The 22,594-nt window shown below is 38.9% G+C and overlaps 1 long non-coding RNA gene across 1 annotated transcript; it reads left to right on the top strand.

Moving 5' to 3' along the window:
- Positions 1–5,742: 5,742 nt before the first annotated feature.
- Positions 5,743–16,833, top strand: LOC106902670. Its single transcript, XR_001414557.1, has 3 exons — positions 5,743–6,087; positions 16,357–16,517; positions 16,694–16,833. It is a non-coding gene; the product is annotated as an uncharacterized LOC106902670 (long non-coding RNA).
- Positions 16,834–22,594: the final 5,761 nt, after the last annotated feature.

Raw genomic sequence — 22,594 nt, 5'->3', positions numbered from 1 at the left:
TTCATCTTTAGTTTCATGTCTGTCTTTTTCTTTTATTTTTATTCTTTTATTTTTTTTTCTAAATTGCATAAATAAGGTGTATGTGAACCCAGTGTGTTTTTCACCATTATGTCAACTCAGGTGCCATAGAAGCCAAACCACTAGAAGAACTGTGCTTGACCAGATATTGCTGTTCTTATATTTCCTACAGTAAAGGGAATATTTCAAGGAACTAATTTATAATTCCAATGTTTTGGTAAAACACATTCGCTTAGTCCACATGTCACCGATCCTATCTTTTCAGGAGTGATGGCTGTTCTAGATGATTCTGTCAGTGGAGTTCCCCTGCTGGGCGCGCATGATAATGGGGAAAAATACAGAGAGGTACCAGCTTAAAGCTTTCCCCTCATCACATCTTAACAGCATTTCAGGAGGTTTATCTTAGTTTCCTTTTCTGAACCTCTGCAACTTCTTTTCCTCACTTACATTTGGACTTTTGGTAAAGCTGTTACTCGCAATCTCTTCACGTTTTTATTTGTTTTAATGTGAATTTTGTTCTTTCATTTACAGGGGGAAAAAACAATCCTGTAGCTCTTCAAGTTGAGCTTCTTAACAGTAGGGAGAATTTCTAATGTGCTTTTTACTAATTTTTTCTTAAAGATGTACATATACTTGAACATTCAAATGTTAGTTCTGATAGCTTATTTTTTTTCTGAACTACTCTCTGTAGGGACATGCTTTATAAATAGTTTCTTTCATCGTTTTAATCTTCATTATGCAGCTATTAGGCTGTGATCTGACAATGAACTGCATGCAGGCACAAAGCTTTGCCTATTGCAATCACAGAATATGGCAGTCACAACAGTTTAAATTTCTTTTCTAATTAATGATAATATAATTTTCTAGCTACCCCATAACCTTATGGTCATTCATCTTAACTATTGGTTTTGAGTGTTTTGAATAAGAAGATTGCAGTCGGGAACCCAGTGCTCAATGTTATAAACTACTATGCTATTAGGAGGAGTAATTTGTAAACGAATTTCTGGAAGCTACCCATCCCCAGGGCTGCCTCCGACATTTTCTGGTGCTGTCTCAAACACTACACTCAGCTCTGGTGAGCTGGGTAGCCTGTGGCACAGGCAAATAGTTTAGGTGCATAGTGTCCTATTAACCTTGACCCAAACTCTTTGCCTTCCTGGAAAAGGAAAAAAAAAGGGAAATTTCAGAACTGAACAGTTTACTCGGATGATATGAGTCAGGATGACCACTTCCTTGGAAAACTGCTCTTGTTCTTGACAAATTCAGGAGGTAATCTGCCTTTTTCTGGAAAAAAAAAAAAGCAAATATAAACCATCTTTAGAAGATAAAAGGGTTGGTTTTTAACTTATAGGCACTTATAAAGTAGCTCATATAGGAGAATTTGTTTGTTTCGCATCTAAATCTATCTGCTTATAGTTAGATATATCCAACTAGTTTGTCTTGTTAGAATTGTATGTATTACATTTATAGAAATGTCTTTCAGCCTGAAGGATCCTAGTGTGCTTATGAATACTTACATTCATTGCTGAAATGAATTGTCTTCTTGGAATAAAGAGGGATGTAAGTCTAACCAAAGTCAAAGGGATAAATCTAGAATTATTATAGATGAGAAAAGAATAGGTTTTTTTTTCTTTCCTCTAGGAAATGTAATTTCACTGTTATGTGTGTTAAAAACACTTTGATATGCTCATCTTTAGGGAACCAATGTGTGCATATATACTTGGTATGAATCAATTTTATTTGTGGCTGTGTGCTGATTAGAATGAAAGTCTCTGTGGGAGAGGGAAATTGCAGCTATGAAAGGCAGCCACAAGCCTTCCAGAAGTTGCACTCTTGCTTAACCAGTAATTAGTGGGTAATTTCATGAGTTACTGAGTGAGGCTGATAAGGTGTGGGTTATGCGGGTGGTATAATGATGTCTTCTGAGTTTGTAACCCAGACTTCTGTCTGTTCTTTTTCTTTTTATGGGGGATATAACTCTATTGAAACTAATTTTGCATGAGTGTTCTACTATTCAGATGAAGTACATGACTGAGAAATGCTATATAAGTTTAAAGGAGGAACAGCTTTATAGAGAGAACAGGAAAGAGACTACAAATGTATTAAAATCCTGGGGGCTTGAGGGCTCCAGACCCTGGGGTTTTGGAAATTGGAAGGGGGAGGTGGTGAAGGGTAGTGCAAAGAGGCTGAAGAAGCCCTAGGAAAGATAAGAAAGTATGAAGCTGTTTAGGCTACAGCATATTTCAGAGGAAATATAGATGCAGAAGAGTGTGTTTGAACATCTAACTACTTTTGAAGCAGGCCTCGCCCCACAAGAGGAAGGAGACCAGGATTCTTCTTGAATTCCACCAGCCCAGGAGATGAGAAGTGTGGACAGATTCCCTGCTTTGGGAAGCAAGAAAGTTAAAGATACTGAAGGAGCCAACTAGAGCAAATCTTGCCTCGGGTGTGGAGTCTTCTTCTCCTATGTTTTGTGTGTCTTAATCAGACTGTGCCCACCATGCTGGGAAAACAGTATTTTATGGTGTATCAAAGCTTCTGTGCTGTCCAACTTTAATATCCTAAATTTGTAGTTTAGATAAGTCATTAACACCCTCAGCTGAGATGAATTTGTGTGTTTACCTTGATCATCACAAAAAGTCCATCCTTATAGGAAATTCTGGAAGTCATATAAAATTCCCAAGTATGAAATACAGATCATTCCAGGAAAAAAAGACTGTGAATCCAGCAGAACAAGTGGAAACAGCTGAAAACATTCGTTCAAAAACCACGGTTCTACTTCTTCAACAGCATTTAGAAACAATTTAAATGATGAATAGCTTCTAGAAAATATTTTCTATGGTTTTCAAATATTCCTTCCCTCTTGGCCCTTATTATAAATTACTGTTGTTGTGTGAACACAATCTTTATTCCTTTGAATGAGTATATAGAACTTTTCTGCCCTACTCACAGCCTTCAGGATATTACAGATATTGTCATGGAAATGGTTTATCATTTTTCAAAGAGAGAATTCTGCCTCCAGGGTGCTTAGTATAACCTTATTAATCATTACATGGGTAGAAGACTTTATTGAAATATTGGTGCTGCTTGGAACAGATATTCTAATAGGAGCTAATACTACATGGCTTGAGGCAAGCAAGCTAGAAATATCCTCTGTAATTAGGTTAGTAACTTCCATCATACACTATTCTGAGAGGATCCCTTTTTTTTGGGATGAGAAAGGAAGCCATTTCAGAGTGGTACAGCAATGGCACAAGTGCCTCAACTTTTCTGCTCCTACTAAGCCTCTTCCTGATGGATACCAGGCCCCAGAACCCCCAGTTAGTAGCAGAGATGGGCCTGAACCAAAATTCTCAGCACAAATCTTCTCAGTTCTGAGGAAGCTCTATGGACCAGGCTTTTAAAGTTCAGGCCTTTGTATAGGTGTTAAATTTCCTCATTAGCAGCATGCAATACTCTAGCTAGTAGTAACTGAATTAATTAGTCCTAATTTAGCAATTAACTAAAATGTTTGTATGGCCGTGTTAATGATTGCCATTCACTAACAGTTGCTATGCTTTTCCTTGGGCTAATGAGTGTTTAAGTGATTGAGAGTCTAAGGAGGTGTCCTTCATGATATGACTGTTCATAGCAAGCATTTCCATTTTTTTTTTTTTGAGGTTTTAAGAAACCCTGGAAAATGCTTTCTGCAGTGGGATTGCCCAGATATTCTGGGATCTTCTGAGGAAAATGGGGCTTTGTTCCCCATGCAGCCTGAGGCAGCAACACACATTTTCAAAGTCTGTAAAGCAGCCTGTGTATCAGGCCATTGATCAGATAGTTTTTGCCAAATTTTGGGCCTTTTTTTAAGAGGGTGTTTTGTTTTGAAGTTATTAATGTTAATTGAGGAGACTTCTATGTCCCACAGCAGTCAGTGGAGCCCTATGGCTTCAATGACAACAGTGAAATTCCATTTGTAGAAAAAGTGGGGATGGGAAAAATGTTCTTTTGCAGAACTCTGATGCACTCAATTTACATAAAAAAAACCTATATTGTGTAAATAGGTTTAAGATGTAAATGAAGATGGGGGCACTTTATTTTTATGAGGAAGGATCCTGAATTAATTTCCCTCAGTATGTTGTATTTATGCATTTATGAGTATTAATATCCCTCAGTAACAAAAAGAAAATTATAGGAAAAACCAAAAAGAGAATTCGAATTTTTTGTTCTCGGTGAAAACCTCGAAGATTAAAAGCAAAACTCCAAAGCTTTTAATGAAAGTTCAGGGTTTAGAAGCAGGCCATTTATCACAGAAGAAAAAAATCATGGTTTTGAATGAAACATTACATCTGGCTTAAAATTGTAATGAATGATGGGGACAAACCACTTGATTCATTAGGTATGTTGTTCGCTTAGAAATCTGTCCTGTTCCTGTGTTGCTGACATCAGTGAAAACATTGCCTTTCATGTCAGCAGACCAGGCCTGAACAGTAAACCACAGAAATAATTTACTTATTTAGGAGATGCTAAATCTTCGAAACACTGAGCAGTTTCTGTGATATACTGAGTACCCTCGTTTCCCCGCTGGCTCGTAGGGTTAGGCCCAGCATTATGAAAAACTGACTGTTATGGATGTGACCCCTCCGTTTAGGAACCGTCGATACTCTCCTTTGTTGCTTATCAGTGTCATTATTTCCTGAGATACTTTTGTGCATTCTTTCACCACTGTTCAAGCGCTGGAGGATTGTTGTATAAAAACAATAGGATCACAAGACTAAAAGGGATCTCCTGATCCATTGAATTTAGAGGTCATGAGAGCAAAATTTCCATATGGGGAAAAAGAAAGGTTTTGGAAGTGTTCCTATTGCTGCCATTCTTTTGATCAGGGCTGAAATTACATCTGCCGTTGCAGCAGTGTGTTTTGCAATGACCCTCATAAACCCACCCAGCTCCCTCGTAGTCTGGTTTTGGTTCTACCAGCTTGGCTGCAGAATCTGCCCACTCTGCTGGCTGGGGAGCTTCCATCCTACAGCTTGTCCTGTTCATCTTCTGTACGTTTGTTTGCAATCCATTGTTGTCCAGTTGAATAGCTATCCTCTTCTTCGTGTCTGTCCTCATAATAATATACATTTCAGGCAGCATGCATATTCCCTCTCAGCTTTTTCTCTGCTCACCTAAACAAGCTAAAATAATTTAGTTCTTTTCTTGTAAACAGAACTGTACTTAGTACTGTAGATAAAACCTCAGCACTGCTATGCACAACAGCCTTAATACTTCCATATCTTATCTAGAAGTATCTGTTTAGAATAATTTTAAGGACCATGTTAGCATTTTTACGAGCACATCTCTTTAGAAATGTTGTTCTCCATAAAAGGGAACCTCTGCCTTCATTGTAGCCTGGGGTGATACAGTTTTACCAGAACAAAGGTTTCATCCATTGCCTTTACATTATTATTCCTGGTACTGTCATCTCACAACTTGTTTGTTACATGTTTTGACATTATTTAATATACCTTGTTGTACTTCTGACACTATCACTTATACACTCTAATTCAGGGACAGCCTTTGTTGGGGCCTTTTAATACTGCTGTAGTGCTATACAAAAAAAAAATAATTCAGGAAGTAAACATGGAACAAAAATCGCAGCTTTTTCTTTGCTGCTTGTTTTTTCAGCAGTGTCAGAAGCAGAGGACTGGTCTTTGCTAGAATGCAGACAGCAACAGAAAGAACTCAATAATTTATACATCCTGAGACCTCAACACCACCTGAACTTGCCTTAAAACACATGAAAATAATGCTTAGAAAGTGTAAGAAGTCAATTTTCAGAATAAGGAAAAAATGTGAGAGACCACAGCTAAGTAAATACATGGAAAGAAAGACTAGACACTAGAGGAATGGACACAAAAATGTGGAGGTACCTCAAAGGAAACCATAATCAACAAACACAAAGAGAGACGTTGCTGGAAAAACTTTGCAGTTCCACAAAATCTCAAGAAGCCAAGCCACAAGTCTATAGTTGTAGCAGCTGTTAATTTCACAGCCATGGAAGACATGGCATTTGAAGATGTGCCGACAAAGTACAAAAGTCGAGTGAGTATCTATTTTAATAATATGGGATTATTTTTTTAAAGAGCAATACTTTACTCTTTGTGAAATGCTGCCTAGGGAGAAAGGAGTTATCTATTTGGGCTTTGGGCATACTGAGCACACTGGCAGTAAACTGCACTTTGTAACCCCTACTGCACTGTGTTATTTTATTTATGAAGTGAACCATGATGACACTTGAGAATTGATTACCTCAGCTAATTTAGCATGCATAATGATTGAAAAAACTTTAATTCAAAGAGGATACAGGCCAGCAAATAGCCATTCCTACCTGCTGTGTGTTTATTCAGTGCACTACTTCAGTAGGTCCTACTGTGATACAGGAGAATATGTTTTTCACTTGTACTTTCTTACCAGTTGGGGATGCATAGGATTTCCTTCACTTTTTTTCGATTACGGGACTACTCTGTTGCTTCTCCTGGCTTCAAGTGGGTAGAAGACACTTGGCATATGTCCACAGCAGCAACTAAGATCAACCTTAAGGTCACCTTCTAGCCCACGATTGGTGTACCCTTTCCACCTAAGTATAAAGCCCATCTTGCACTGCTGGCTTTAATCCTTTAAAGGTGCACTAGTAACAATTCCACCAGGACCTGTTCCCGACTTATGGTCATTCTGCACTCTGTATTTACTGCCTATTCTCCAGAAAAGAGTTAGGAAGATGGAGAAGACTGATTCTTAGAAGAGCTTGTCAAGCCAATACAAATAGCCTTGAGAAGGCTGATTGAGGCTTCATGCTAAGATACATATAGGGAAAGTGGTTCTGCCCAGTTGGTGATGCCTGGTCAGGGTCAAACCTCAACATCTGTGGAAGCTTAGCTTGAACTGCTTAGTCCAAAGTTTGTGCCTTGCAGTAGAGCTTTGCAGCTATTTCAGCTTTTTTGGATTAAACCCAGCATGCACAGTGATGCTAAAGAGTATAGAGTCAGTCTGTATTCTTTCATTTCTATGCTAAGACAAAATAGAAATCATCAATTTTCAGGAGGTGATGGAGAGAGCATTAACCTTAAAGTGATCACTGTAATTTGAAAAGCAGAGTATGAGAATTGTGAAAAGAAGTGCTGCAGTACAAACGACTTCAAGAATATCAAAGTCAGGTCTGCTGTTGAACAAAAGCAATATGTGCAGGCTCTTTCATCATCTGATTGCTTAAAAAGGCCATGCTCTGTGGCTGAAAATTAGTAACATATTGAAGCTCTTGAAGCTGATGATACGAGGGAAACTAATTACCTCTGAAACCAATACCAAACTATTTTCAGTTAATGTTATCTCCCACTCTACATCAAAGGCTGAACCCCAAACTGACTCAGAATAAATAACAAGGCCTTCTTTGTAAAATATCTCATTTCTTTTGGAGGAAACACGACGGACTTAAGATATATGCACTCTGTCTGAAGTACTTGCCAGCAGATATAGCTGTTTGAGAATGGTACAGGTGTACAGGGAAGTCTGTCGCCTGACTGACTCCTGTTTGTGTACACGGGACATTGCTTTGAGAGTCATCATCCTCCCATGCCGTGCTGTCCTTTCAGAAAGCAATGTCACTCCAGGGCAGGCCCCTCTGGCATCTCCCTGGAGCCACTGATGACATGACCATCACCTCTATGGAGGTGTGTGGTTTTGCACTAAGCCTGAAGAAAAGTCTCTGTCTAATTGTTCCTGCAGTCCCCACCAGTGGCACCTCCAGTGGGGTGGAGGGTCATAAAGCAACCCAGTGGCAGCAGCATCTCCCAGTGCTTTGGTCATCTGCAAAGCAAGTATGAGCTTTGGCATCCAGGGACGGAGGTTGTGAAGGTTTGGAGGACATGGGCATAGATGTGGGCCAGAGTGGGAGAGGGAAATCACAGCGGGTATAGGTAATCTGCCGAAGTCTATTTCAGATCTCTAACCAGTCTTTGTATTTCTGAGCTCCTGAAATTTTGAGTCAATCATTCTGGTTTTGATCAGAGTCGGCTTAACTAGTTTCTTTATAGAGCACATATGGACCTGTCACTGGACTGTTTAACTGACGCATTTACAGTAATCATTCATCTGGCATGCAGCCATTAGCATATAAAACACTAGGTCTGCAAAGTTAACTTTAATAACGATATATTAAAAATGTTCAGCAGACTTCTCCACCTTTTTTTCAGAAAAAAACCCAGCCTGTGGGGTATCAAATTTGCTCATAATTGGGCACAACAGATGAACAACAGCCATCAAAAGCCACTCTGTGACCTGCTGGAGAGGAATGTTTCTTTCTTTATTGATGGGGCAGCTATTTAGTTCTCTTTTTTTTTCATGAGTGGTGAATTGGGCTGGCCAAGGTTCACACCCACATAAGTTTCATTTCTGTGTATGCCACATGCGACTGGTCATAACTAAAACACAATCACATTCCTTCTTCCTTCAAGGCTCTTGCTGGCATAAAACTTTTGCAGGTTTGCGTAGGTTTAACATAGGGATATGGAGTTTGTCTTCCAGATGCATTACCTAAATACTTTTGTAATATTTGGCAACCTCTGGAGGTGCAATACTTCATTTTCCTGTGGCATTTGATGGCTCCTGGGGAAGTCTTCTCCCATCATTGTTAGCATTGCCATACAGGCTCCTTGTGTTTCAGTAGTACTGTAATTATTTAGCATAGCAAAGAGGTGCTTGATGTTTCCATTCCTTTCTTATACACCAAGTAACCATAAGCTGTATGAGTAGGAAGAAGACTAGAAAGTATAGTATATGTAGTTGAATTGCATATCGAATGCAACTGGATTGTACTCATCTCAGGTAAAATAAAAAAAAATTTTATTTTTAAACTTTCCAGTAGTAGCGATTTGTGCTTAAGGTTCAATAATGTAGGCAATTTTAAAAGCTTTTACAAGCCCTTATTTTGGCAAGACTGTATGTACAGAAATCACTAATAAAATTGCAGTGGCCTTAATCAACCCCAAATACAATGTAACGGTGAAAAATAGCATGGGAAAAATGTTCATACAGAAGCATTTTATCAGGCAGATTTTCTTCAAATAAAACAATGAAATGTCAGATCTTTCTTTACAAGTGTGGTGAGCAAACTCAGTTCAAAGTGCAATCTTGTGCTCATTTCTAGATGCTCAAATGTTTGTATAATTGGAGAAAGATTAGGGACAAAAGCGGAACCTGCCAGCCAAGTGTTTATAGTTTTGAATCCTTGTTCAGAAAAAAAATGTTATATCACTTTTGCAGCACTACTTAGCAACCACTTAATTAATGCATGATTGAAAATCTACTACAAGGGGCAATCATTCAAATACACTAAGTAGCTCTCTTTGTATGAGCTGTTCCTGCATTTCTTCCATGCTTTGATGAACAGTGGAACTGTTGATATTTAAAGTATCCTTATTGCCATCAGATTTAGTATAAGTAGAAATAAATAAAACGTTTTTACCCTTAGACTTGTTTTTTCAGGTTCTGTACAAATTCAAACAGACAGTAGGCTACATTTTTGAGGTTTTCTTTGTAAACATAATAGCTATACACTGACTTGTTGAAAACCAGCACCCTCTCTCCCCAAAATAAAATAAAATAAAATAAAATAAAATAAAATGCAGTTGAGGCTCTGGAGAACATTTAAGATGTCTGAGAGTTAAATTTGCACATAAGCAGAAGGTATACTGACAAAATACTGTTTATTTCTGAAGGTAGTTGTTTCTAGTGCCTGGGTGTTTTTAGATTTTAAAGATTACTGTGAAATCATACTGCAGAAGGATCTGGAGTACTGAAGTTCTACTGTGTAACATTGAAATATGTAGGTAATATGGTGCATGAAAAAAGTCTCATTTAATTACAGCTGACAGGTCTATTTTGTAATTAAGCTAGATGGGGACAAAATTATACAAGATGGTAGGATGTTGCCCGAAAGAGGGACTGCTTGGTGTTCAATAATTGATCCCTGACAAAATTAGAATTTGCCAAGTAAAAATGTACCCAGCTAGAATATACGTCTGGGGAGAATATTTTCTTCGAGCAATACACAATTTCAGATTTTATATGAACCAGGGAAAGTTTGGTAGATACAGGTGTATTCTCTTGACCATTTAATAAAAGGTCAGTGAAGCTAAGAGCAGGTCAAGATTATGTTTTTGTCACTCTGATCACGAAGTCTGGTTCAGCCTCAGGAGGAGCGCAGCCAAGTGATGTGCTGTAACTACTGCTCAGGTGAAACCCATCCAGCAAAACATTGAGGCTGTGAGGACAGATGGCTTGGACAGTGTTTTGCCACCTGTATTATCAATTTAAGGGAGAAACTGTTGAAGGCACACCTAGTGATTGGCAAGGTGATGCAGAAAAATGTATTTAGAAGAAAACATGAAGGTCACTCAGGGAAAGAAAAATCTGAGAAGGTCCAGAGATATTTCCTGCTTACTTCAGTGAACAGTGACATTGAGAAAGCTGTTGAGCATTGTCAGAGATACTGAAAATACAGGCCAAGTTGAGCTGAACTGCTCATATTAGTTTATAAAAATACCTGTTCTTTTGGAACAAGCAGGCATAGCTTTGTTGTGCTAGCTGGAAAAATGTGCATAGTAGTTCTAAATTATTTTGTTTCATTACTGTAATGAATCTTACCATGTTGGGTTGTACATATCAAATGATTTTTGCAAACTGTATTATGCTTGAGATGGCAGACACTGAAAATGGGATATAAATTCATAGGCATGTTTGCAGTCCAGTGTGAATCAAACAGCTAATCCTAGGGGGAAAAAAAAGTCATTTTAACATCCATGAAATCACTACCTGGCCACTATGTGTTGAGATGTAGTCTATCACCTGGTATTGACAGCCAGTTTGACTACAAACAATCAAACACGGAAGCTGCGAAATGTTGAACAACTTAGAAAGCTCAGAGCAGGGTGAGTAGCACTGTCCTAACGTGGCTGCATTATTTCTGAGACAGATGAGTTAGTTTGCATGGGTATCTCTGCGTGACATTGTCTTTGGCCAGGAAAGTTACTCAGAAATTACAGTAACTCTGGTTTGAACAAGAGGGACAAAACAGGGAAATAGTTCATTTAATAAATGCATGTTTATTTTTTTTTTTCAAACAATACAACATTTTTCCATCAGCTGCTTCTGCATGCCAAGAGGCATCTTTCAGAGAGAGGGAGAGAAGTACAGAAAGGACACAAAGCATGTGAACGCAGCAGGTCCCTCCAGCATTTTGTGCAGCTCTCAAAGTACAAAGAAAACACAAAGCGATGGAGAAACGGGGTCTGACTGTACCAGCTTTTCATTCCTGAATTTAAAACAATAACCTGGGGCAAAAGATTAAGAAAGAAGGTCAGCTGGGGAGTTGGAGGGAGCAGAAGGTCTGGCGGTTTCAGAGACATCTCACTTTCCCCAAACCAGCTGAACAAATTGCCGCGTGCCTCTGACCGAGCAGCAGATCACGGGGACTCGAGCTGGGTCTCTGAGCACAGCTGAAGTGGTGCTTGCTGTTCTGAGCCAACAAAACCCTCATTAGCTCGTTGGGTTTGGGAGAGGGGAGCTGAGCTGGAGAGGAAGGGATTGCGGAGGGGACGAGGGGGAGGGAAACCGGGGGTCTTTTGTGAGGGGGTGTCAGCCCGTAAGGGGCTGAGTCAGCATTACTGGCTCTGTCTCCTGCTCCATAAAGGTGACACGTAGCCCAGCCAAGCTGGAATTTAGCTAACACATCCTTCCTTGCAGATAATACTCAAACTTGAAAATTGCTATTGTACTTCACTCTTAAAAAAAAAAAAAAAAACAACAACACAACAAAACCCAACCAACCAAACCACAAAAAAACCCCGTGGCAAGGTGGTGAGTGCTGACAGATTAGAGAAGCAATTTTTCTGACACTGAAGAGAAACTCATTTGGCTGAGTCCACTGGGGAGAGTATGCCTATTTTTAGAAATTATTGTCCTAATAATTATTGCTAAGTACTTGAAAACGATGTATTATGTGCTAAATACAGGCGGTGAGCTCAGTGGTGCCTAGAAAGGGAGGAACATACAGGTCGCATCCTGGAGTTTACAGCCTAAAACTTTATCATTGCAAAACACAAAGCAGTAGGAAAGATGAAAGGTTTGCAGGCTTCCCTCTGCAATATCCCATCGCTCCAGCTCAGAGCAGCGCTGCAATCCACTGGGATGAGTAAGAGTCTTTCTGCTCTATCCTTTTTCCTGGGATGGGACCCAGGGGGTGGCCGAAGGGACGGAGACATGTGGGGCCACGGCTCACCTGGATGGCTACCTGCCTCCTTGCTTGGCTCCTCACCTCTCCCAGCTCTGGCTCTGCTGCTGGGAATGAGGCCAGCTCTGCCCGGTGCTGGTGAGGGTTGGGGAATTTCGCTGTCTAAAGGAAGAATGTTGTTATGTCTAACATTTAATGCAGTGCTGGCACTGGGAGGCTGCAGGAAGATTTGTTTATTTGACAGGCTCTGCTAACTTGACTTTCTAAGGGTAAAAAGCTACGTTGCTATCTGGAAGGGCTTCCATAGGAACGGATCAACCAGTTGCATCCTTCAGCAATCACTCGGAGCCCGTTGGGCTGATAAGGTGTGCCTGGCCAAGGTCTCTGCTCCAGCTTAATACCAGCACGGCACGGGTCTAACACAACCACCAAATTCAGTCCATTCCTGCAAGAGGCTGGAAAGGGCACGGTTTTCTGTACTGCGGGTGCTTTCTGTCCTTCAGAATTATGTTGGTAAGGCTTGAGCTTTCATTGAAACAAAAATGCCAGTAGCCTCCGTGATTAGCTTTCATACGATTTTTATATTACATCAAAAAAAGGTCTTGTTTCTTCCCATTGTGGAGTGATACTGGTTAAATTACATCTTAAAGTGAAGAAATGCTTGCAGATATTGTTGATGACTCAGATGGTTTATAAGACAGACTTGTTTTAAGAGCAGCATGTGCTTGCTCAGAGAACACCCTCAATGCCATCAAACATAACCAATGTTGATCAAAAAAGGTACTTAATCTTGAATTTAAGAAAGCATAAATATTTGAATCAAAGCAAAAACATAGCTGTAATTTCAAAAGGCCAGTGGAAGATCAGCAAGAACCATCATATCTGTAATTGAAACTTTATAAAACACCTATAATACAATAAATTGTATTTGTTGAATGAAGTACACAGGCTATGTCTGTACTAAGGCCAGCAAGGAAAGCTGTTGATCTTTGAGGTAAATGTTACCAAAACTTAAGAAGTAGTTCATTCCAGGAAATACTGCTCCTTCAAATCCCATCATACAGATATTACAAATCATGGCATTAGCAGACACCAAGAAGGCAGAGCTGGAGCTTGAGGCTGGGACCAGGCACCAGGACAAGGATACCAGAAAGAGGATGTAAAGAACCAGAAAATAAGGACCAATACTGAGCAGGGAGAAACAGCATCAAAAGTGAGAATTCAAAGCAGCGAGCTCCAGAAACTCCTGAAAAGTCATTTTGCAAGACACCCTCCTGCTCTCCAACCGCTGATTTTGGAAGTGAGGAAGGAAGGCCTTCCTGTCTCACTTGTCCCCTGGCTGCTCAGGGACTCTGCAATATCCAAATTTGTGTATCATTTATGTTGAAAGGTAGAAACTGTAAAAGTATGATTTGGTCTGGGTCTGTTAAACAAGAAGTTTAATGAACTGTCAGTGAACCTGGTCTGTACATTGAACTTGCTGCAACGCTCAAACCCAGTTTCCATGTAATAAAACTGTGCAACTCCCTGTATTTTTAGATATGTGAAAATAGTTTTCAGATAAATATGTACACTAAGATAAACACATATAGACAAAATTCTGTGCAAAACATAATCTGTGTTTGATCTACACTAAGTACGTTCTATTGTTTTTATGCTTCCTATACTTTAATGAAAATAATGGTATTGAAGAATTTTAAGCATTGGTCTCAGTTTCATCTCCTCATTTTCCTGAAACCTTTAAAATTGTAACTCAAATCTCATGCTTCCTATGCTAAATTTAATTTGGAACACAGGCTAATGGAAATATAGTTGATTTAAGCCAAAGATTGTGAGGATTTTGTGCTGTCTAAACAATATAAAGGAGTTGAAGTCTCAGGTATTTACTCTCTGAGGCAGCATGTAAGCTCTTCGCTCCTATTACGTGATTATCATCCTTCTCGTCAACAGCAAATGATTTTATTAGTTTGTTGTTAAACCTTTCAAAATGAAACCTGCTACTAATGACTTGTCACAGAAATTCAAGAAAGTAAAACAAACTTTGTAGTTTTTCATATTTGATGCTACTGAAGATTAGTCATCTAATGTAACTCATGCACAATATACTGTGGATGATGAAGTCCGAGGTGCCTCAAAAAGAAAAAAAATAAATTAAAAAAATCAGTATGCCTTTGGGAAGATGTACAGTTCCCATGTGCCATTCGACTTTTCTCCCTTCCTTTCAGGAATAAAAGCAGCAACTTTGCTGCTTGCCATCTCTAAGTGACCTGACTCTAAACCGCTACTAATGTCTGCTTTTTTCACAGGACAATCTCTCATCTTTTCCTCTCACTTCTATTGATTAGCTATCAGATTTATTGCAAAATTGTGTCTGTCTCATGTTTTTGTGGCATTGCTGTAGGATCACCAGTCGGGAAGAAGCACACAGGTCAAAAGACAGATGAATCACTGTGTTCATCAGATCCTCTGGGCCATGGGGACTCTGAAAAAGTAAATAGTTCAATTTTTTTAAAGGCAAAGATTGGCTTATGAATTTTATTATTTTATTTAGATATAAGTCAGAGATTCCCTTTCTATAAGTACTCCGAGGCACATTCAATTCAAAAGTAAAAGTGTTTTCACATCAAGCTAACTTTTATAATGCTTTTTTTTTCATTTTTCATTTTCATTTTTATAACCTTTTTTTCCCCCCAAAATATGAAAAGGTACACCAACGTAAAAGAGATCATAATCTAATAAGATGTGATGTCAAAAGCACCTAATTTTGATATAATTAAGTCCCAGCGAATTTGATCCTCATTTAAAACAGAACAAAATTAAACCCATTTTTGGATGGATGTACAGAAGAATTCCAATGCTGGAACTGTTGAGAAATTTAGGCAGGACAATTGAATTATATCAGGTTGGAATTTAGACATTTGTTTAGACTAGCATTTTTGCTTATCAAGGGTACCATTCACTTCTTAGTTCCTTTACTTCACTATTAACTCCTCAGGTTGGGCTTCTGACCTAGAAATCATAATTCCAGTGCCTTTAATGATCTGCAGCTCGGCACTTAAAGTTGATGGTACATAACTCATAATACTGATAAGCAGATAGTAAAAGCATTTTTTAAATGCTATTGGATATCTCATAGCATTTAGAGAGAGTCACGCAATTCTGTTATCCTTTCTCATTTCATTTGTGGGCCAGGTAGAACTCACGCTTAAACTAAAGGCATGCTCATGCATGAATTTAGCAACAATAAGGCTGGCAGTTGTGAAATACATCTAAAAATCCCAAAGATAAGGTCGCAGACGGAGGTGAGCTTTTTCCCTAAACAACATGTATTCCTGATGTGTTTTAGGCTGACATATTAAGTTTGTTCGGGCTCCAATATCCAAATCAGTAGCGGGAATGGAGGCTGAGCCTCGGCTGGGGGTGATGCTGGGAGGGCTGGTGTGCCCACGTACGAAGCCGGTGTTGACACTGGTGCCTTGAGGTAACAAGGAAGAACTGGGGTTTGTACAAAGGTACAATAATTCATTTCTTTTCCTTAGTGTTTATCATAAAAATGTGCAAGTTCAAGCTGGAGACTTGGCACGCTCCATGTTAACAATATAACAACTTCCACTATTGTTTTGCAACAATAAACACTTCCGACAGTAAAAAGCCATATTTTACCAAGAGATTCCATGAAGTATGACCCCAGGAATCTTAACAATATAACAACTTCCACTATTGTTTTGCAACAATAAACACTTCCGACAGTAAAAAGCCATATTTTACCAAGAGATTCCATGAAGTATGACCCCATGAGATTCCAAGTATGACCAAGAGGTCCAAGTATGACCCCATGAATTGCAACGTTTTTTTGAGAGAAGCATCACACACAGCATCCTGGCTATTGCTGCAATGATCATCTCCATAAAATGCATGCAGGTCAGGTGAGTGAAAGTGAGAACTCTATTTACTTAGAAGAGCCTCACCATCTGGTTCATTTTGATTTAAGGAAAAAAAAAACCCAAGAAATCATGTTTTCTCTCTCATTTCATTAACAATCTGATTTTTCATGCTGTAATAAAAAGGAGTTATGTCATTCCCAGACAGCAAGGTTGATTTCCCTCTGCTGGACATGCCCTAGCTTTGGACTACTTTGTACTGACCACCCCAGCTGCACAACAGAAGACATTGTCTGATGTCTGTAGCAGAGAATGCAGTACATGTGGACAGAAAGGAGGGAAGAGGCGAAAAAGAAGAAGAAAGGGTAAACAAACATAAAATAGTGAAAGATGCATTTCGGGAGGGAGATGTGGGTTAAATGGCAACTGGTCTTCATTTGAACTCATGAGCACGGTGAAAGTGGATTTTTTAAAGTTGTGCTGTGCTTCTGCCTGTCATTATATTAATATTTATTGATTTTAATTTCCTTCTCTTTTCCAGAGCTTCCCCTTGCTTGCTTGCCTCATGCAGATGTCTCTTTATGGATGGCCTGCTTCTCCCCTTTGGTTTAGAGTCTGCTCTTAGAAAAGATTGAATAAATGCAGCTTTGCACATCTTTTTTTTGTCCTCCTCCTAAAAGCAATTATCCTCCAAGAAGCTTGGCAGCAGAAGTTCAAGGATAAATCACCTTGCTTACCAGGACTTCCCAGCAGTAGCTGCCTACTAATGGCAAACTTAATAGAACCATTAATAGGCAAAAGGCATGTATTACCAGGCATTCAGGAAAACCTTTTCATCAGAAATGGAGCAGACTGCATTTTACTGTAAAACATCTTTGTTTTTCATGAAACAGGGACAACATTGCAAACAACTGGTGCTCCACTTTCTGTAAAAAATTGTCCTTGGGATCAAATCAGAGTTAAGTAGCTATTCTTATTAACCAGCTTCTTGCAGAGTAACAGAGTTGCCACAAATGACATCAAACTCAGTATAATCAGGAAGCCTGTGTCAAGAAAAAATAAATCCATTCTAAAATAACAGATATCAAAACTTTGTCATTGAAATGTCAAAATATTTGAACTAAGAAAATGTAAATATTAACAGATTAGACTAAGGTGTCAAATCACAGTTTGCCAGTGTTCCTAGTAGAGAGACGGTGAGTTTCACCAAACAGACACTGGAATTAAGGACATCTTGTAGTTTTTTTAAAAATTTGTTTGTTTTAAAATCACAGTTGTGTGCTAATCAATTTCTGATCGTATTTTGTTTCACTGCAGTACTAGAAAAACTCCTGTCAGCTTTAAGATTATTCTGCAGAATTTATGCATGTGGAAATTTATTCTTAAATAACTATTCTTAATTAATTATTTTCAATTAGCTTCCCGTGTAGATGCTGTCATATGAAATGTGTGTCAGTGTGTCTAATTTTGAATGTGGTAACTATTACAACCACTTTTTATGTCCTACTCTAGCCCATATTAACTTTCTGGGTAGACAAAAGTGTACTTTCTAATTTATAACACTTAAAAGTAAATTTGATGCCAAAATCATAAGGTTTGAAGAAGGTAGTAATATATTGTATTAGATCAAGAGACAGAGTTCGAAGAAACAAAAACTTTTGGGCCCACATGGCCTCCTTCAGATCTCAGATGTCTGAAAATTTGCCTATAGTTGCTTTCCCTACAAAATTTATATTGCTTTTTGACTTAAAATCACAAGTACAAGACCACTGCTATGTATAAAATCAGTCCCTTCTTCTCTTAATAATGAAAAAATAAATCCATAGTAGAAGACAATGGTGTTCATTAAATGGCATTTGTCCTTTCTTGCTTGTAAATTATGTTTCATTTCCTAGGCAACAAGCTTATACCATTTTATAGGCTAAGAAAACTGGTTGTGCTTAAAAATATGCTTGCTTTTATGGTTAAAAGGGTCTGATGTTCAGGCTTTGACACTTTTTGAATGGGTTACTTGACCATGGTCAGTTATTTTTTTCCTTTTATTGTACCTTGCAAGAGCCATAGCAAAAGAATGACTCTAGAGCAGGGGATATAAACCAGATTTAAATACTTAGCATTTTACTTCAGGCATCTGGCTCATCCAGTCATATTTAAATATAATCAAGAAATTCTTGAAATGCTTTAAGAGTTTATATTTCAGGGGAAAGGCAAAATAAGAATTCCTGTGAAAACAAAACCAACACAATATTGCCCATATCTGGCCATTTTATCTCCTCCCTATTTCATCTTGCTTTTTCTGCTGCAGAAGGAAATCCATTTGGGGTCATCTTAGAAAGGTTCCTACCCCTTGAGCATGACATTCATCCACTATCCAGAATACTGCTGTACCCGGATTTCTATGGGCATTAAAAATTACTGATCTGGGCAGAAGAGACAGAAGAAAATTTTGTGCATCACAACATTCACAATTCTGTCGTACACACCAGCTTTGCTGAAAAACTTTTTACTGAATAGACACAAATAATACTTCCAGGAAATAACTCCTTTGGACACTTTAGTATTATTTTCTTCTAGTGACTATTTTATTTTATATTTTATATTTTATTTTATTTTATTTTATTTTATTATTTTATTTTATTGCCTAGCATATATTGGTATTCATGATTTGCAATTCTTGTAAAATCCTTTAAGGCAGAAGTATAAGAGAATAGATGTTGAGGACTAACAGCCCTCCAGGCCTCCTGTTGGCACTCACCAATGTCATAACACGTGTTCCTGCAACGCAGGTGCTGTCAGGGCCCCGTGGCCACCCAGCATCCTCCTGCCCATGGGCAGAGCTCCAGCAGGACATGGGGGCTTGTGGGAGGGGGGAGAGTGATACAGGATCTGCCTGACTCCAGCTCCAGGAGCCAATGCTCAAACATTGCTCCTAAGTGAATAGCAATTTATAAAGTAATCTGGATAAATAGTTATGTCCCGTCCAAGCAGGAGGTCAGCTGACGAACATCGTGCTGCTTCTGAGCACCCACTGCGTGACCCCAGTCAATGCAGGAAGCAAGGATTTTCTTGTCTCATCTGGTGGACAAGTGGCCACACACCACTCTGCCTGGAACCTGTTCCTTGGGAGGCAGCAAGGAGTGTTAAATGAGCTTGGGAGTAAAGAAATGGCAGGCAGATCACAGAGCCTTGTACTCCACCACTGCACCTCGGGTCTGGATCAGCTGCCTGCCGCTGGCTTCTGACTGAAAAAAACATTAGAACTGGAAGGCATCTCTCTTCTGCAGAGATCAAGGCTTTCTTGCAAAACAAATATTTATTTCACTTTCATATTTGTGATTTTAAATGCCCTAGAAATAACATTCTTAAAACTCTCTCCTGTCCTGGAAAGAAGAAACACAGAACAGGAGCCTTTTGGGAACGCTGATCTGCCAAGAGCATAAATGAATTTATGTGGCATTATTTAATAGCTACTGCCTAGAAGATCGTTTGAAGCCATAGATCATGGTTGCAACATCAAAAGCTCTGGAATGGAAACAAAATTTCCATTTTTTTCCCTTCCTGTCTGCAACTGCTTAATTCCATTGGTGCTGTTTCTAGACAGTGCTGTGAAAGAGACGTAGGTTATTTGCCTGTGAAGCTCAGAAGGATCATGTTATGTTCAAGCTTCAACCAGAACACAGCTTTTAAAGATAAGAAATGTCCAGCCTTCCTCCTCCTTCCTTGTCCCCCTTCCTGCAGCAAAAGTTGATTGACAGCTAACCACTGGAAGGTAGCCCCAAGAACTTTGTACCTTAACATTTGATCTGGAAAGGACTTATTCCACTCACCAAAGCCTGCCAAAGACAGGATAAGGCTTCAGTACCTCTTGTGTGATAATTCAATTCTGTTTTAGATCGTCAAATTAAAAGTCTTCATGTGTGTGTGGCTTGGGAGATCATTCCCCAGTTTAGCAAAAGTGTTTTCCTCTGATTTTAATTCTTTGTTTTCCAACTGGTGAGGAGATTTAAGCCACTTAAAACTTCAATGTTTGATCCAAGCCAAACACCTAGGCTCTTTCTATAGCCTATAGATTACCATCCTAAAACAGATATTGAAGACAGATGAGATGAATTGCCTTCTACAAATGCTTTTGATCCATCTTGATTATGGTGGGAACTTGGGGGAGTGAACTGAACTGGAAACCAAACTTGTGAAGACCTGAGAGAAGCATCCCACCAGAGCAGAGCAGTTGTTCCTCCCACAGCTCCTGGTCACGTGTGGCTGTATCATGCTGAAGGTTTGTCTCTTGGAGGCTTCACTGCCATTTAAGTGTCACAGTTACCGTTACCTTATTCTGTTTATTAGTTTCCCTAGTTGTCTACTGCCCTTACTTGACATTGTGACGGTGTTTGGTAACAGATGTTTATACATTGGAAAGGAGCAGAAATGACCATTGTGATCTAATCTGATTTCCTCTGTAACATAGTCCACAGACTTTCTGAATTGATTTCTGTTTGCAAGTGACAGACCCAGGTGCTGCCTTTGGTGAAGTGTTCCAGTTTACCATTCTTCTTTAAAACCTATGTTTAGCTTCACTTTCTAGCTACTTTATACCACTAGTAGCAGATACGTATAGTTTTTCTCTTTTCTTCCAAATTCTTTGTTTCTTATGCAATAATAATAAAAATAAACAACAACAACAATTATATAATAAGCCACTATACTTATGTTTGAATTACAGGGTTCTTGGATGTGTAAATTTTTAGAAGCTATACTGACACTTCTTGCTTTTTTGAATTTTTTTAAGTAGATTATTCCTGCCTTTCTACTTCTGTTACTGGACTAACTCCTCTGAGCTGTAATGGTGCCAGGGAGTTACAAGTCTCTGAAGAAACTTAAACTCATGGAGTTGCCATATCAGAGTAGACTGGTGTTGGATCAGATCCCAGGTTCACCTGGTAACCCTGTCCATGTGTGGTGAACACTAGCTGTTCAGAGAAATTATTACTACTTTCTGTTCCATTTTTGGATGTCTTTAATTTTTAAACTCTTTTTAGCTGTTGATTTCATACCTCCTTGTATGGAGGAAAATAAACACCAAGCGACATGTTTAGGTATTGGAAAGCAGAATTCAGGAGTGAAATCCCCATCCAGTTGCAATTAATCAAAGTTTTGACCCCCCAAGCCCCCAGTTCTGAGTTTTCTACACTTTACATTTACATTTTGCAATGTTACAAAAACCTTTCTTGTTTTTTTTCTTCCCTTTGGGGCTTCCCAGTGCTTTGCTGGACCCATTCACCTGCTCCGCTAGTTTCCATGTATTTTAATGAAGCCTCCTGCTTAAAGCAATTGGAATCTTCATTAGCCAACAACTGATATAAAAAACTGACTGGTTCTCTATCTAAAACTAGATGCATATAGTGAAATGTATGGAAGAAAATGGACTATATCAACAAAATTATCAGATGGTGGACTCTGTTTCTTTTGAGGCTGCCATAAGAGTATTCAGGACCCTGGGTGCTGGAAATCAAGTTTCAGAATGTTAACTTGCTTAGGAGATATTTTATGACAATGGACAAATATTTGTTTAGTGCCCAGGACTGGATTTTTAGACAAGATTGCTGTCTCTCATCATGGAACATCATGGAAAGACAGAAGAAAACCATCATCACAGGGAGATAGACTTGGAGATGTCCTCCTTGCTGTTAGTCTTTTCAAGAAAGAAATTGCTTTTAAATTCCCCTTTAAACCTTCTCTGATGCTCAGAGAGAGCCAGAAATCATTTCCCAGTAGAAATAACAGCAGAAGAAAGGTATCTTTGAGATAGGATTGTTTGTTCAGCTTTAAAGTAAATTTTTGGTTTTCTTTCCTCTCAGCCGTGAGGAATGGCTGAGGAGTTGTTTTACCCCCAGAAACATAAATGGTGATGGCTCGCAGCAAATATTTTTCATCTGCAAAGATACTAAAGGTCTCTGCAGGATGAAGGGCTGAGCTACTAATTGGCTTTATGTGGGAGGGCTATTGTACCTTCTGAGGAGCCTGGATGAAATCAGTAGGGATTTTCACATATTTCTGCACTTTGGTAGCTTGTGAGTCTCAGAATAAACTCCTGGCTAGGGAGTATGTGTCATAGGGGTACCTACAGCTTTGTAAGCCTGCATACAAATACAAGTAAGAATTTTATGTATATAATGTAGTACTGGAAGGCAGCCTCCTCTGCATGGAAACTAATGACCATTGACATCAAGACATAAAAGTAAAAATAAAAATACTCCTCACCCAAGAATAAAGCTGACATTGACATTTGCAATCTGTTACTAAATTATCAGTATAAGTTTCTTCAATGACTCTTTTATGGCTGCATGTAGGCAATAGAGGCTAGGTTTTCAGGTTATTAGTAGAACAAGAGTAGACTGTTAGGCTGACAGTTACAGCCTGCAAATCCGAATCCAGGTAATTCAAA

Source organism: Calidris pugnax, unplaced genomic scaffold, assembly GCF_001431845.1.
Source record: "Calidris pugnax isolate Ruff unplaced genomic scaffold, ASM143184v1 scaffold31, whole genome shotgun sequence".
In the NCBI taxonomy this organism is placed as follows: Eukaryota; Metazoa; Chordata; class Aves; order Charadriiformes; family Scolopacidae; genus Calidris; species Calidris pugnax.
The sequence above is the reverse complement of the archived record's forward strand: the minus strand, read 5'-3'. Positions and strand labels throughout refer to the sequence as shown.